Source organism: Bubalus kerabau, chromosome 2, assembly GCF_029407905.1.
Source record: "Bubalus kerabau isolate K-KA32 ecotype Philippines breed swamp buffalo chromosome 2, PCC_UOA_SB_1v2, whole genome shotgun sequence".
Taxonomy (NCBI): Eukaryota; Metazoa; Chordata; class Mammalia; order Artiodactyla; family Bovidae; genus Bubalus; species Bubalus kerabau.
In genome coordinates this window covers 200,806,228-200,823,928 of record NC_073625.1, presented here as the reverse complement: position 1 = coordinate 200,823,928, position 17,701 = coordinate 200,806,228, and the positions used below count along the sequence as shown (strand labels likewise).

Here is a 17,701-nt window from a genome sequence, read left to right as displayed (position 1 = left end):
GATGTATAGCTGCCCAAAATGGATATTCTGAAGGGAGATAAGATTCATTTTGTGTATGTATGTGCTAGTATTTTTGTTTAAAATCAATCAATCAATCATAATGGCTTGTATTGCAGCCTGTGTATATCTTGTAGATAATTGGACACTCTGAATAGAAATAGAGTTTTAAAAAACTGCCTGAATTTTAAATAAATGATCATATTTATCCATTTTGTTTCAGAAGTCTTTTATATTATTGTCTCAAGGACCACCTGCAGTAGGAACCCACAAATTGAATAAACACAACATAAGGAGAGGGTGTTTTCCCCCATGTTGTCCTGGCTCATTTCACAAACGCCACCATCCAGATTCTCTGAGGGAGTAGTGTGCTGTTATTTAAAGTATATTTATAACTGAAGTGAGGCCTTCTTTCTAGATTAGAATTATCCAGTGCTTAAAGTTACCTGAAATCTACAACTGAATTGAGGCCTTCTTTCTAGATTAAAATTATCCAGTGCTTAAAATTACCGGATATCTACACTCTACAATAGTGCTTCAATCCTTGTCCATTTTTATTTTCTTTATTCTTTTAAAACCTCTTCCCCTCCCTCCCTCAAATATCTTTTTTTAAAAGATTGAGTTGTATTTGTTGTAAAGATTAATTTTTAAAGTCATAAAAATTAAAACGTGTGTGTGTGTGTGTATACACACATATTTTTTCTTTACCATAATATAAAAATTCTAGGAGAATTGGTTGTTAAAATCCCCAAAATATGCAATTTATGAGATGGCTAAAAGTATCAAAATAGATAAGAAAAAGTAAGGAGCTCTATTTTTAGTGACTGAACACTTTGGAATTTGTTAGTAATGGAGGTTTCAGGAAAATTTTCTTTCATAAAATGTTTGTGGTAAGAAATATATAATTATAAATTATTTGCTTATTCATCATGTTTATAAAGCCAAGGATTTAATTTCTAAGTGTATATATCAATTTTTGAATGAAATTGAACTATCAGTAATATTTATATTCATTAAACATTTTCTTTAAAAGTTTGCTTTTTGTTTTTAGAGAATTTGCATTATTTTTTTTCCTAGTCCATTCTTTGTCTTATTTACATTTCCTACTTTGTTAGTACCTATTACTCTCTAATGTAGAGTCTGAATCTAGTGTGGAACTTGCCAGAAGAGTTCTTGTTCTTCCCTTGTGTTCTCGTGGCATGAAGAACGGACCCTGTCTTTGCAGGGAAGGGCTTCTGGTGTCCCCAGGCAGGTGGGTTCCTGCTCGCGGGCCTCTCTCTGGCCATTATCTCCCCTCTGGTGTTGATCTGGGAGAGCCTTTGGAATCCCAACTGATGGGAGGCCTACCACTGCCCGACACTGCGGGGCAGGTGACGGGAAGCTGCCGGCCTAATCATACTGGAGTTCAGATACAAAGGTTAATTTGTTAAAGAATTCCCCAAAAGGGAGGCTTTCATTTGTCAGCGGGAAAGCTGCTTTGAGTGACACATTGTTTAGGAGTTTTAATGGAATATATTAAATATGAGAAGCATGGAGCACGAAAAGGCATTGCATGTTTTGAAAGTTGTGTGTTTTTAGTGTTTAAGACTCGTTCTGGGTAGCATGTCCTCAGTGTGGGCTTTGCTTGTGCTCTTTGAAGGGGTTCAGCCACATCTTTGCTGTGTAGGGACAAAGTGGAATTTCTTCTAAAAAGAAAAGGAGTAAAGAGCCAGACATGGCGATGCTGTCTCAGCTGCTGAGAAGGAGCGTTTTGGAGTTCGGCAGGGGTCTGTTCTGCTCTCTGGTCTCGACCTCTCTGGCCTGGTGTCAGTGGAGATGGAAGAATACTTGAGCTGTGAGAAGAAGACATTTAGAAAGAGCAGGAGAATAAGGAGAAGCATCATGAGATGCCTGGGGACAAGCGACACGGCACGTGTACGCTCTAGGCTGAGAGCCCAGTGGAAGGAGTTCTTTCCCCTTTGTGAGCATCCCGAGTGCCGGTGCATGCGCACGCACTGCGGCGTGCTGGCCGAGCCGGGAGCGCGGGGGCACCCTGGGCAACAGCCATGCTGCCGGGCGACAGCGGCTCTCGTGGAGCTGTGGGGAGGCGGGCCGCAGAGGGTGGGCCTGTGGGGGACAGGCGTCCCTCCCCACCCCCCCCCCACCCCCCCCCCCCGTGATCAGCAGGACAGAGCGACCTCAGCACCTGGGCGGGGAAACAGGGGACGCCCACCCAAGCTCAGTGTGGAGGGACCGGAACCAGCACCTCAGAGACCCCCCCGAGAGGCACAGAGAGGGGTGACTGGTGGATGTGCCCAGGGAGGTGACCGTCAGCTGACTGATCTGGCTCCTGAACACACATGAAACTCTTCAACAGGACTCCCAGAAATGTTGGGGAAACAGTTTACAGGGGCCTGGCCTCCTGGACTGTGGATTGTATTAGTCAGAGTTCTCCAGAGAAACAGAACCAAAAGGATCTACGTGTATAAAAAACGGAAATCAGCTCATGTGGCGTAGGAGCTAAGAGGTCCCCTGATCTGCCGTTTGTAAGCTGAAGAACCAGGAACGTCTGCAGTACGTGATTCATGATGTGTCCAAAGGCCTGAGAATTGGGGTGATGCCATGGGGGATGGAGGAAGGGACTGAATCCAGGCCTGAGTCCAAATACCTCTATGTTAGCTCAGAGCTCGAATTTGCCCTTCCTTCACCTTCTGGCTCTGTTCAGGTTTTGGATGTATTGAGTGATGCCCATTCATGTTGGCATCCTCACTCAGTCCAGTTCAGATGCTGATCTTTCACAGAGAAACTAATCACACAGACACACTCGGAGTGATGTCTTGCTAGCTGCCTTGGCATCCCTTAGCCCAGTCATGTTGACATATAAAATTAACCATCACAGGAGGGAAGATGAAAACCAGCAAGTGTGAATTACATTTCTTTTGTAAAATAATTCACAGATTTATTGAGGTACTAAGAATCTTTTCTTTCTTCCTTTTTTGAAAAGATTTCTGTCCAGAAAAACTTTTGCTTATGTACTTATTACTGCAAACAGTATTCTAGGATCAACAAGTTAAAATATGATTCTTCTTCTAGGACTGGCAGTTTATAGAAGGGAGTGGCACTAAAAAAAATTAACATGTAGTGAGATGAATGAGATGATAGAGTCACGGATGGGAGATTGTAGACTGCAGGAAAAAAGTACTTAAAGCAGCTTGGAGGTGGGACTGTGGGCTGGCTCCACGGAGGCTTCCAGAGAAGGTGCAGACTTGGGTGAGGTGTGTGAAGATACACGCTTCAGGAGGAGGGAGGTGTTGCCTGTGGTGGCCCGGGGTGATTGCAAAGCTAAGCTGTATTTGGGGAACTACACATAGTTCAGGTTCGCGTGTTGGAATTACACCTGAGATTGTAGATATAAAGTCTAGTGTTTTGAAGAGTCTCGTGGATTGTACATTAAGAATATGGGCTTTCTATCTTGGAGGGAAAAAGAAAAGAGCAGGGAAGACAGATGGGGTAGAAAGAACCTCCGATTGCAGTGTTAGGCATTGTGACTTACTGAAGGAATTTAAGCCAGAGAGTGGTGTGGTCAGATTTGAATTTTAGAAAGAGCCCTTAAGTGACATTTAAGCATGTGAGTGATTGGAGGGAGAACTCAAGAGTCAGACTACTAGTTAGGAGACAGTTGCAGTTTTTCAGGGAAGATTTGAGACAGCAGTAAGGGAGTCAGGAGTAAATCAGAGTGGGGAGTGGGTGAGAAGAAGGGGCTAATATAGGAGGTAGAATTGTCTGGGATTTAACCGGTCTGAGGTGAGAGGGTCAAGACGAAAATACAGGTACTTGGGTGTATCTTGGTGGTGTCTTTCCATAGATGATGAGCCCAAGAGGAACATTTTGAAGGGGAAGAAGATGACCTCTGTTTGGGCATACTGTTGATTAAAGTCTGAAAAGATGGAACAGGTCTGGGGCCAAGACTAGTGGAGGGGCTGGTTCATTTTTATAGGAGGAGGGTGAGTTTTTTTAACTGATAATAGAAATAGTAAAGTAGTGCATGTGACAATTCAGGTCCTCCGAGAAGCAGATGCTGAGATGGATATGGAAGTTTTAAGACATGTACTGGGGTGGAGGGAGACTTTGGGAGGTAAGGGGGAGAGGGGTCAGGAGTGAGGTGGGAAAGCTTCAGACCACAGTGCACATGTGACGTCTGTGATGAGAGAAGAGGAGGGAAGGCAGGCCGGGGGAGAGTCAGATACCAGCGCCCTTTGGGGAGGTCCCAGCCCGCCTGGGGGTGAGGGCGGCAGGTGGGGGGAGAGCCGCACTGCCTGACCGTGGTGGGTGCCCGGCGCTCTGCAGCAGTGGGCCCTCTCTCTGCGGGGGCGAGCATCCTGCTGGAGCCGGCGGGACCGTGGGAGGTGCCCCTTCCAGTAGGTTCTCTCAGGGTGCCCCTCCTGACGGCCGCTGTGTCTCAGTTGGCCAAGGGGTGGAGGGACTTCCTGTTGGTTCATTGTGTCCTCTGCTTTCAGCACTTGGAGCGGGGAATCAGAAGGTGGCTGAGCCTGAGCTAGTGTCAGAGGCTTTTCAGGAAAGACACAGCTGATAGACGCGGGGCGAGAGAGGACGCAGTACTTGGAAGACCTCAGATAGTCTAGTTCCATCTGATAGGGGAGGAAGGGACACTGGAAAGGGCAGAGGGGGTTGAAGTCAAAGGACTCACTTTCGGTGAGTTTGAAAGCACTTGCTCTGATTGAGGGACTAAGGGAGCTTCAGGATAGAATTGTGGAGATAAAATGGTGTATTCATTTAGATGAATAGCCAAACTTCAGGAAATACACATAAAATATACATAAATTCCATCATGTGAATTGAGAGTGAAATTTTAACCAACAAAAAAAAATGACAGTTATACATCATGTAATCACATTGTAGAATGTATGCATCATGGAATCACACACCATGCATAAGTATAAAAGAATCATAAATACTTAGCTTTAGTAGTCTTTTCTGCAAAGTTTCAAAACCACTTGTCAAGTGTCTTAACTAAAGCTCACAGTTTATTTTCCCCGAAGAACTTGGTTTTCTGTGAGTTTTTTCATTCTATCTAGTAACCTTAGAAAATATTTCAATGTCTTTTTTTTTTTTTTTTTTTTTGCAAAAGAGAAAAAATGAGTTCTCTCCTAAAGGGTTTGTGTCTTTATACTCCATAGGAAATTGAGAAGTGAGAAAACGTTCAAAGCACGTATAGCTAAACATTTCTTGAACTGAAAGAAGTGAAGGTAAGATAACAGTTTTGAATACATACAAACCACTTTTCAGTAGCTGCTCTTCTGCAGAAGGGAATCAAGAGTGGCAACCAGTAATTGAGGTAATTAAAATACTGCAGTATGATGAATTGACAGAATGATGGGCAGATAAATGGACGTTGTGCTAAAGCAAATATACTAAAATGAACTGAAGATTCTAGGTGGGTGTTCACCTTTTCTGTATATTTGGAAGTATTTGTATAAGATGTTGAAAAAGTAGTATCATAGCATCTGCAACTTTGAAATGCTTAAGAAAGTGATGATCTGATGGCTTGATAAGTAAATTATAAAACCACTAAAGTAAAACATTAATGTTATTAGAATCTAGGTGGTGAGTGTATGAATGTTGACTGTAACATTCTTGCAGACTTTTCTGAATTTCAAAAATTTTCAGAAGAAAATGTTGGAGGAAAAGTGTCATAAACAGAACATTGTTTGGCCTTAGCGATCAGAGTTCTAGTCAAGCGGCCTGAGACAGGATGGGGGGAGGAGTCTCACATAACAGTGCTGCTTTGAGAAACTTGACTCATGTCTGCTCTGCAGTTTCCTCTCAAGCAACTGGCAAATGATAGTCATTTGGAAATGCCTCTGATGGTACTAGACTAATAAACTCCAAATTTAGATGTCCTCTTGGTTTTGGGTTAATGTGTTTAGAATTTCTGCACGTATGGACATTTAATTATTTGATGCAACAGGGATGAGATGAGAGGTCAAGGTGCAAATGTTGATTATCAAGACTGCTCAATTTCACACACACTCTCTGTGCCCCATGTTCCAGAGCCTGGATGTTTCCTGACTCAGTCTCCAAGTTAATCAGAGCCTGAGCTCTGATCTACTGATGGGATCTTAGAACCATCTTTATGCAAAGGATAGAATTTCTGACTTTGTAGTACTTATCAAGGAAAACTTGATGGCCTTTAAAAATACTTCTATTTTGTAAATTGCCTAAGTTCTTTAAAAGGGATTTACTGTATTCCTATCTTAAGTAGTAGTTCCATCTAAATATATGTATACCATACATCAGTGTGAAGTTTTTTGAATTATGTTAATTTTTATGTAGAATATATAGTAAGAATATGTAGTAAATGTAAATCATTTTTTACTGCTAAATATATATTTTTATGCATATTGAGATAAATATTTACTACTTAGTATTCAGTAGTACCTTTCCCATTGATGACTTTCTTTTTCTTTTTTTGTCTTATAAAAGTCAGTCATTTTTTGATTTCTTTGTAAGAAATAAACTTAGGGTTCTGGCCTGTTTGAACTTTGGCCTCAAGTGCATTTATGAAGTACAGTCTCTTTTTTTTAACTTATTCTGTTTCATATGCAGGGTGGATAAAAATTACTGAACTTTTTATATTTATGTAAATTTATTTAAAATTGAATTCAAATTTACTACCATATGCCTCAAAGGCTAAACATAATATAGACTATTATAATCATTTATATAAATTGGTTTTAAAAACCAGTTCAATATGTTGAATCAATATGTCATGAATTTCATATCTATATAGTTGTCATCAGTAAATTCCATGGCATGTACTTTTACAGCATACAGATCTTAAATAAAATTGAATAGACTTTTCTAGCCTGCATTATGGAATAACTTCTGTTTTCTTCCAGTTGACTGATTTAGTATTAGACAAGAACCATGCTATGTTTTGTATATCCATCAAATCAATTTTTAGGAAAGTTTTTCTCTCTCAGTAATACTGACTGACTGTCCTTCATTTGCTGATCTTTGTGTGATACAGGATAATGTGGAAATAAATACTTACTTCAGAGGATTGTTCAAAGAGTGCTCTGCTTTTCTTTCTGTGTGTGTTTGCAAGTCTGTGGCTGCAGATCATTATGAAACTTGAGGGAAATGACAAAGCATCTTTAAATGCGTGTTCATCTGTGGATTTAGTTTGTGTGTTTTGTCAGATACTGAGAATATATTCACTTACCTGTTTTTAGAGCAGATATTTGATTTTTTTTTCCATGTATAAAATTTATAGAAACTTTGTTCTTTAAAACATGTATGTATACACTATTTTATTAATTATTGAAGTATAGTTGATTTACAATGTTATGTTAGTTTCAAGTAGACAACATAGTAATTGAATTATAGATTATACTCCATACAAAAGTATTGTAAAATATTGAATATCTCTCCATGCTGTACATTACATCTTTATAACAAATCTGTTTATTTTTTGAAATTAAAAAAGTATCTTCATATTCACATAGTTATGCATCACTAATATACTCTAGGGTTCAAATGTTCTGTAATTCACACGAGTAAAAATTTCAGCACTAGTACAGTATTGACAACTTTTGGAAAGGATATATATAAGGAAATATTGGTAGACAAAAACAGGCAAACTTATTCTTGAGCAGACCCTAGAATAAGAGTGATGAGTTATAAAATAGTAAATATATTTCCTGTTGTCAAAGTGGGCTTCCCGGTGGTAAAGAATCCACCTGCCAATGCAGGAGACACGGGTTCAATCCCTGGGTTGAGAAGATCCGCTGGAGGATGAAATGGCAACCCACTCCAGTATTCTTGCTTGGAAAATCCATGGACAGAGAAGCCTCATGGGCTGTAGTCCTTGGGGTTGCAGAGTCAGACCTGACTTAGAGACTAAGCACGCAGTGTCAAAGTAGAAGAGGAAGCTCTTTTATTCTTAAATGCAGATCTTTTTATGATTAAATTTTAAATCACTTAAATTCTGGTGAAAATTTCAAGTGTAGGAAATTTAATGTAAGCAGGTGTTACATACTTTTCGTTGGCCTTGAATGTTAAGCAGTGCATTATATTACTGTTTCTGTGTAATTATAAAAATAAAGTAATTTTAATATAACCTAGAAGTTAACTGCTATTTAATGCTTAACAAAGACATATTTAATGACAGTGTTCTCTTTTCATAACCAACCTGTGTTAATATATTTGACCTGCCATTTTTTATGTTTATGAAGAATTAGAATAACTTATTTTTAAAAAGAGTGATATATATCCTTTTTAGGGATTTGTCATTTTCTCTGTTTGCTCAGTATAAAATGGCAATTTAGTATATTTCTTATATTCTTATAGAATTTATTTTCTTAAACAAGTGCTTATTAAGGTCATTTTTCTGAATCTTTTCTTCATGCATTAAAAATTAGTGAAACATGTAAAAAACAGTTCACCTTTAAGTGGTCATCTTTCTAAATGCTCCCTCGAACATTATTACCGAAGTCTTCTGTATTCTGTGAAGGGAACAGATAGGAAGAAAAGAATTAGTATCCTGTCTTAACTCGTTATTTTGATTCAGTAGGTCAGGGTCTTTAATTAATTTTGTGTTATCCTAGAATTTTATACCTGGATCCTTTTTGTCCTTCTGGCCTTTTTTACTTTTGTGTGGTTTTTGCCTTGTCAAATATAGGTATATTTTGTTTATTTAGACCAATTTCTAATTGTCTTTGAGAAGCATTGAAAGCTGAAGACTCGAAGTAATTTATTTTCAGTGTGTGTATTTACTGCTGTGCTGTATATACATTTTATATTTATGTCAGGAAAGGGTTGCAGAGGGGTGCTTTGGAAGCACCTTTCCAGCTCTGAATAGCTATTGTGTACATATGGTAAGGTACTGCTGCTTAACAATTAGTAACTGCTTTGATGAAACTAAATTACATGTTTAAGTTCCCATCAGGAAGTCGCTTCACATATCTGTATTAATGTATTCAAGGCTCGAGAAGGAAAGTTAATTTTCCAGCTTAAATATTTAATTCAAGCTTAAAATTTAGTCTGTAATTAGAGCTCCCAAATGGCAGGAACATGGAGTATTTGTCCATTTTAATTAGATTGTTGTTTACCTATTAATTATATATCATATCTTGTCATATAGTTTTGATGGTAACAGATGGTGCTAGGAGTTAGTAAGGGTTTGAACAAAATAAGATTCCACATGATTTATTAAGTTGCACTTTATTAGTGAGTGGTCTGCTTTAGTCAGGGTATTCTCCCAAATAAGAACTGTGCAACATTTCACTAATTTTGATAGTTATTCTTTTGTAGAAATGTTGAAGATTAAGTCTGAGACAGTGATGTCTGTTTAGAAACAAAGTGGATTATTTCAGGATTCTTTCTTTTTAAGGAGTATGTATTGTCAGTTCTTTAATTGGTATGAGGTTTGGTGCATTTTGCTAAGATAGCATCAGGGAATCAATTTTATTTATTGGTAAAATTGTCAATGTAGGAAATGTTTGTATATATGATAATGGTTTAAGTTCTGAGAAATAATAGGGTGATGATTCAATTATTTATTTCAAAGATATTCCTTCTCTGCCTATTGAATTTTTAACAGAAGACAAGATTTTTTGTTTACCAAAATATCTAAGAGCAGACTCTGGTGCCTAGTGAAGTTGATTTGCCAGATTTCCATATTCAAAAAGTTAATGTCAACTAAATAGAATGGCCTTCTAAGTCTGCTTATAGAAGATTTTATTAATTTTTGTGTTAGTGATTCAGCTTCCTAAAATGAATTACTTATACAAATGCACATATGCAAACATGTATAGAGAGAGACAAAAAAACCCAGAGTGGAGAGGGACAAGGGGAGAAGGAAGAGAGGGTTAAAATTTTAATTTTTTAATCTTATATAGTCTGTTTGAAATTTATTCTAGTCCTTAATATCATTAACTTAAAAATACATTTGATTGCCATTTCTTCAGGTTCTAAGGCCATAAACCTTGGTCAGTGTTTTACAGCGGAAGTTAAGTGATAGGCCCAGCCCCACTTCTGCCTTCAGTATTCACTCTGGAGGGGCCTCCTGATATGTATCAGATCTTCAACAGGATGGCCTTCTGTTACCCATGTTACCTTCAGAAAGCAGCATTGTTTGGGTTTGTTTTATTTCATTTTTATATCTTGGTTTGTCTCCACTTAAACCCTGTCAATTGTTAGAAATGTCTTTTGGTGTCATAACTAATTCGTCATGATGGGGTGGTGTTTTAATGTCGAGTGTACGATTCCACATGTAACTGTAGACTGTTACAGATCTGTGATACAGGACTCTTTAATTGTATGAAATGGCCATGTAACTGGAATGATCACTGTAATGAGGCTTTAGTGTCATGGGCTTTTCCCCCTAGAATGTTGAGTGCTTAAATACTAATCTCAGATTTTGTGCTATAATGTTACAATATAGGAAAGATGCTGTGTTACATTTATAGTAATTAAAGAGAATATCAAAGGAGAAAATTATTATTTAGAATACATATAGCTGTAGTTTGAAAGTTTGAATTTTAGCATTTCTATTCCTTGTGAAACTGTGGTATTATATATTTTTTAGCAAAATTTATCAGATGTAACATGGGCATACTTCCACACAAAATAGAAAACTAAATTGAAATGTATAAGTGAAATTAAATTAATTGCTAATTAATTTTAAATGAAAGAAAAGACAGTTATCTTTTATAAAGGAATGAGATGATAACTTGATTTCTTTGTTTCTAAAGCATATGAAATATACAAAAGATATATTTTGTTTTATCTGGAGAAATAATGAATGAATGAATAAATAAATGATTGGTGATTTTTAACAGAAATAGAATGTGAAAACAGAAATGGTATTTTATTTTAGCAAAGAGATTTTCTTTTGGGTTTTTTTATTTTCCTCCAACCCTTGGCTACCACTTTATCCCTTGGGAAGACCTTTATTTCAGTCACCAACCATGTACATATATAACTTTTCCAAAGAAAATGGCAATACTGATTATTTTTCTGGCATTACTAAGATTCTTTCTTTCTTTCTTTAAAATAGCAGTATATGAATACTAGCAAAATGTGGCTGTTGGTAAATCAGTCTTATTCCTTGATACTGATTTAAACCTCATTGGATTTTTGGACTCTTTATTTTCTTTTTTTTTTTTCAATCAATAGTAGGGTATCACTATGCAGTGTGATAGATTCAAAGTTAAAACAATGTGTAAGAAGGGTGTTTAAGAGTTAAGAACTCATGAATTAACTGTATGGACGCTAATTTTTTTTTAAAGTACAGAGTTTAAAAAAAAGAGCATTTTCCTGTGCTGAGTGCTTCAGACAGAGATGCAGATTTGATGAGGTGCTCGTCACTGATGGCGGGGCACCCCCAGCGAGCCGAGAAGCCTGGCGAGGAGAGCGGGTGGGTGAAGACTGGACGTGTGTGAGAAGTGCTCAGGCTTCTCCAACACCGCTTTACGCTGCTCTGCTCTTGCTTTTCTGTTTCTTTTGAACAAGATGACCTTGACTGGAACTCCTACCTAATGTTGCTTCAAGATTCAGTTCAAATTGTCTTTCTTCTGTCAGATACCTTAATTTACTCCCTTCTTGGCACTTTACTTATACTCTTGTCATGTGGAATTAAAATATTTGTTTACATTTCTGTGTTCTTTACTGTCACCTCCTGTGGCTTAAGGGCAGTATCTGAATTATATTTTTGCCTCTAGTGTTTTTAGCACAGTGAGGGGTCATAATAAACTCTGGCTGAAGGAATGAATAAAAGCATTTCATGTCATAGGATGTGGCTGTAATAAGAATTAGAATGCTATGGATCTATGTGGGCCCTTGTGAATTTTTTTTGACTTTTAAATAACTTCTATTTTTTTTTTGATAAAATGTCTGGGAGGTCCGTTTTATTCATTTTTTCCCACCCCCTCCCCCCCAAAATAAATGATTTTTAGTTTTTGCTGACATGTAAGCACTCCATGTTTTTGGTAAGGATATTGTAGTTAAGCAATATGGGAGTGTGTACAGTTTAAAACTAATAATTCTTTCCCCAGAGATGGCCATTTTTTCTTGTTGGTATGTTCTTCTGGATTACCCTCCTTCCATTTTTAATACCTTTCTGTCTTTCTCCTCTTTTTTTCTTTTAAAAATTTTATCTACCTAAGCCCTTTAAAGGTGCTTTTGAAATATAGGTTCTTCATTGGAATTCTTCTTAGACTGCAGAATGTTCTTTGATCATTGCAGCAGACATTTTCAGTACTTCAGGTTGGACTTTTCTCCATTTTGAAATTTGTTTTGCTCTTCCTTCCGTGACACGGCACATTCCTGGTTGTTTCTTGATTGATTACCGTATCTCTTTGAGCTTCTTTTCCTCTGCCTGGTTTTTAAGTGTTTGCATTTCTCAAGATCCAGTGCTTTTCTCCATCACTACACATTCCTCTTGATGGTACTGTCTGTCCAGGACTTCAGGAAGAAACTCCATGTGACTCTTGAGCTGACAGCTCCAGCTGAGAGCACTGTTGGCCTCCAGGCCCACTTAGCTCACTGTGTACGTTCACTGTGTACGTGATATTTCTGTACTTAAGCTTTCATGGTAGTTCTTCAGATTCAGCAGATCTACAATTAAATTTATCCTGTTCTTGCTTCATTTGGTCTTCTAGTTTTCGTAGATTCAGTAAGTAATATCTTTCTTTGCAGTTGTGCAACCAGAAAACTCTTAATTATCATATGTATCCATCAACAGATGCCCCTGGGTCATATTCTGAAGTTTGATATAGTTATGGATCTCTTTTGGAATTAATTTTGATCTGTTAATCTGTTTATTTCTCCTTATACAGACCTTCCACTTTTAAATAACTACAGATCTATTGTGGCTTTTCCATCTTGCAAAGCTATTTCCTTCATTGTACACTGCTTAAATAAATCCTAGGAGTGCTCAGGCAATTTAGGGCTTCAGTACGTTTGTTAAGTCCGCCACTTTCTGCCTTCACAGTCCCTTTGGAATATCTATTAGAACTGCATTAGAGGTACCGATTACTTTGAGGAGAATATATATCTTCCCAGTAACAAGTCTTCTCATCCAGGAACATGCTGTGCATCTTGATTTAGTCAAACAGGTCACACACTTCCTCCATCAGTGTTTTCCACATGCGTGAAAGTTGCTGCTGCTGTTGGACTGGGGTATTTCCTTTCTTTTCTTTGTGGTTCATCTAGTGTTCAGTATAGTCCCTGGCATCTCACTTTAATACTTACTGAATTTCAAGCAGTTTTGGATATATTTTTTAAGTTTGTAGTTTTAAGCATTTTATAAATTAAAAACATTTTTAACTTATGTTTTTGCAGATAAATGACAGTTGTAAATTATAATTTTTTTCTTCCTTTTAAATTTTATACTTCTTGTTTTGTTTATTTGACCTATTGGGGTAGCTAAAATCTCCTTAACAATGTTTAACAAAATAGCCAATATCTTCACTATCTATTAAGAGAAATGTATTTATGTTTTACCATTATATCTGCTATTTGTGTTTCTTTTCCACCCTAACAGATGCTCTATTAAGGAATGGAAGGTGTTGGTTTTTTTTTCCTTAGGTTATTTTTTAATTAGGAATGAGTATTAAATTTTATCAAAGGTTTGCTACATTTAATGAAGTGATATTATGATCTTTTCTTCTTTAGCTTACTTAGAAAATCTATTAACTGATTACATAATATTAAATTGCCCTTGCATTTCTGGAAAGAACCCATCTTGGTCACGATATATTGTGAGTTCATTTATTCTTGTGCTCTCTTTGTCACGTTTTGGTGTTACAAAGTCATGCTAACATAAAATCACTTGGGACATTTCCCTTTCTTACAGGTTATTTATAGTAGGAATTATTAACTACTTTCAGTTCAGTTTAGTCATGTCCTGCTGTTTGCAATACTATGGACTGCAGCATGCCAGGCCTCCCTGTCCATCACCATCTCCCGGACCTTCCTCAAACTCATGTCCATGGAGTCGGTGATGCCATCCAACCATCTCATCCTCTGTCATCCCCTTCTCCTCCCTCCTTCAATCTTTCTCAGCATCAGGATCTTTTCCAGTGAGTCAGTTCTTCACATCAGGTGGCCAAAGTATTGCAGCTTCAGCTTTAGCATCAGTCCTTCCAATGAATACTCAGGACTGATATCCTTTAGAATGGACTGGTTGGATCTCCTTGTAGTCCAAGGGACTCTAAAGAGTCTTCTCCAACACCACAATTCAAAAGCATTAATTCTTTGGCACTCAGCTTTTTTTATGGGTCCAACTATCACATCTGTATATGACTACTGGAAAAACCATAGCTTTTACCTAGACAAACGTTTGTCTGTAAAGTAATGTATCTGCTTTTTAATATGCTGTCCAGGTTGGTAATAGCTTTTTATCCAAGAAGCAAGCATCTCCTAATTTTATAGTTGCAGTCCCCACCTGCAGTGATTTTGGAGCCTAAGAAAATAAAGTCAGCCACTGTTTCCACTGTTTCCCCATCTATTTGCCATGAAGTGATGGAACCAGATGCCATAAACTTAGTTTTTTTTTTTTTAATTTATTCATTTTTTTAAATTTTATTTTATTTTTAAACTTTACATAACTGTATTAGTTTTGCCAAATATCAAAATGTTCATTTTTTAATTGAAGAATAATTGCTTTAGAGAATGTGGTCTTAGTTTTTTGAATGTTGAGTTTTAAGCCAGCTTTCCCACTCTCCTCTTTCACTTTCATCAAGAGGCTCTTTAGTTCCTCTTTGCTTTCTGCCATAAGGATGGTGTTGTATGCATATCTGAGGTTATTGATATTTCTCCCAGCAATCTTGATTCCAGCTTGTGCTTTAAAGTCCAGCATTTTGCCTGATGTACTCTGCCATATAAGTTAAATAAGAAAGGTGACAATATACAGCCTTGACATACTCCTTTCCCAATTTGGAACCAGTCTGTTGTTCCATGTCCAGTTCTAACTGTTGCTTCTTGACCTGCATACAAATTTCTCAGGAGGTCTGGTATTCCCATCTCTTTCAGAATTTTCCACAGTTTGCTGTGATCCACACAGTCAAAGGCTTGTAGCATAGTCAATGAAGCAGAAGTAGATATTTTACTGGAATTCTCTTGCTTTTTCTATGATCCAGCAGATGTTGGCGATTTGATCTCTGGTTCGTCTGTCTTTTCTAAATACAGCTTGAACATCTGGAAGTTCATAGTTCACTTACTGTTGAAGCCTGGCTTGGAGAATTTTGAGCATTACTTTGATAGTGTGTGCTGCTGCTGCTACTAAGTTGCTTCAGTCATGTGTGACTCTGTGCAACCCCAGAGACGGCAGCCCACCAGGCTCACCAGAGTGGGTTGCCATTTCCTTCTCCAATGCATGAAAGTGAAAAGTGAAAGTGAAGTCGCTCAGTTGTGTCCAACTCTTCGCGACCCCATGGACTGCAGCCCATGAGACTCCTCCGTCCATGGAATTTTCTAGGCAAGAGTACTGGAGTGGGTGCCATTTCCTTCTCCAGATAGCGTGTGAGATGAGTGCAATTGTGTGGTAGCTTGAACATTCTTTGGCATCGCCTTTCTTTGCGATTGGAATGAAAACTGACCCTTTCCATTCCTGTGACCACTGCTGGGTTTTCCAAATCCGCTGGCATATTGAATGCAACACTTTCACAGCATCATCTTTTAGGATTTGAAAGAACTTGAAGGGTTCTTAAAATTTACCCATAGTGCCTTTGGTTGGGAATGAGGGATGTTGTGATATTAAAGGAAAATCCTTTACTACATTTCTAATTATCTTCTAAAATTTTGAGTTGTCTTCAGTTTCTTTATAGCACAGTTCAGAGTGTGGATTTAGAAAACTCTCCATTTCATCATTGTTCTTTTTAATTTTGTTTGGATCTTCACATTTTGGGGCACAAAGTTGTAGGTAGTACTCCTTTTAACCCCTGTAATTTAAAAAAGTCCTATTTGGATATGTTATTATGTCCTCTTTGCTCTTTCTAAGAAAAAAGTTAAGGATTTTTTTTTTTTTTGCTTTAATTAATTTGTTCTTAACCTTTCCATTGTAAAATGGAATCCTGCTGAAGAAAACTATAGAAAGAAATGTATATATAAGCGAGTTATTATAGGAGAAACATGGTTGTAGTGATCACCCAGGTCAAGAAGGGGATCTTTGCCAACTCCTGCAGAAGCCCTTCCGTGTGTTTTAAGCATCCTTTTCTCTCCCAAATTAGCCACTTTTCTGACTTTCAGAATAATAAGTTATTTAATTTTCACCTACATATTCCTCTCCAGGCACAACAGTTTGGTGTTGCCTATTTTTTTAAAAAACTGTCTTTGCCTTTAAGTCTTTCTTAGCCTGTAGTTCCTCCAGTACTTTCTTTTCTGTACAAATGATCTTCTGAAGAATCTGGGCTCTTTGACCCATAGAGTTCTCATGGTCCAAGTAAACATTCTGTTCTGTATTTTCTTCAGGTTGGCAGATACCACCAGAGCTTGACTGGATTTAGGCTTAATTTCTTAGGCAAGATTGTAGGTGTGATTGGGTTCTTTCATCAGGAGGCGGGTAACACCTCTCTGTTGCTTTAACTTTGGCAGCACTGATGTGGAAAGCCTAATGTGTTCACTCATTATTTCGTTTGTTATGTAATGTTTTCTGTATGTAACCCATTGAGAAGTGAATTTTATTTCAATTTCTGGTAATCTAACAAGTATTTTTTGACATTAGAAAATTCTAGATTTGTTTCGTGGTCAGGATATGCGGGCTCTACATTTCTGCAATGTATTAAGATTACCTTTGTCTCTCCTTCCTGGGTTTCAGCAGACAAGCATTTCATTTTCAGGCTTCCCTTGTGGCTCAGCTGGTAAAGAATCCGCCAGCAATGCGGGAGACCTGGGTTTGATGCCTGGGTTGGGAAGATCCCCTGGGAAGGGAAAGGCTACCCACTCCAGTATTCTGGCCTGGAGAATCCCACAGACTGTATAATCCATGGAGTTGCAAAGAGTCAGACATGACTGAGCGACTTTCATTCCTTCCTTATGGGAATTTCCAAATGTTCCGCTGGCATTTGTAAACAACCTTTATTTTTATTTTGCTAGTGATTTCAGTATTTTATATTGAAATATTAAATCAGATTATTTAGTGTATTCTTCAAATGGTCTAGGAAAGGTTCTAGTTTCTTTTTCAACAATGTGATTAAGAGACAGTGTGATTCTGCATGCGACTGAGAACAGGGTTGACATAGGTCTGGCTCATGGCCATGTCTTGTGTGCCATCCATTTTTGTACAGCACACAAACCAAGAAAGGTTTTTATATTTTTAATGAAAAAAAAAAAGATAAGTATATTTTGTGGCACATGAACATTTATTTGAAATTTAGTTTTCAGTGCGTGTAAATAGAGCTTTACTGAAGTATAGCCATGCTCATTATTTATAGCAAAATTGAGTAAGTTAGGAAAGAGACTGGTCCACAACACGTAAAATTACACCTTTGTGGCCCTTTGCAGAGTCAGTTTGCTAACCCATAGCAGGGAAATGCACCCTTTCTTCTTATGCTCCTCATTTACCTTTGGTCTGGTGTTCATAACCAATAATTTATTATAGGACTGTGTAAAAAATCCCCAAATATAACTACATGAATTCAACCTTGCAATCTCAAAAACGACAGAATGATCTCTGTTCGTTTACAAGGCAAACCATTCA

General features: G+C 37.6%; 1 protein-coding gene across 12 annotated transcripts in view; it reads left to right on the top strand.

Annotated features, from left to right (window-relative positions):
- The window catches only part of TBC1D5 (TBC1 domain family member 5), a 590,389-nt gene that overhangs the window by 170,462 nt on the left and 402,226 nt on the right, over positions 1 to 17,701 (top strand). For 3 of the 12 annotated variants that reach the window (XM_055570015.1, XM_055570011.1, XM_055570007.1), the window contains one exon: positions 5,175 to 5,243. The exons of the other annotated variants lie outside the window; for them this stretch is intronic. The gene's annotated coding sequence lies outside the window, so the exon portion shown is untranslated. The remainder of the gene's footprint in view (positions 1 to 5,174; positions 5,244 to 17,701) is intronic. 12 annotated transcript variants of the gene reach the window in all.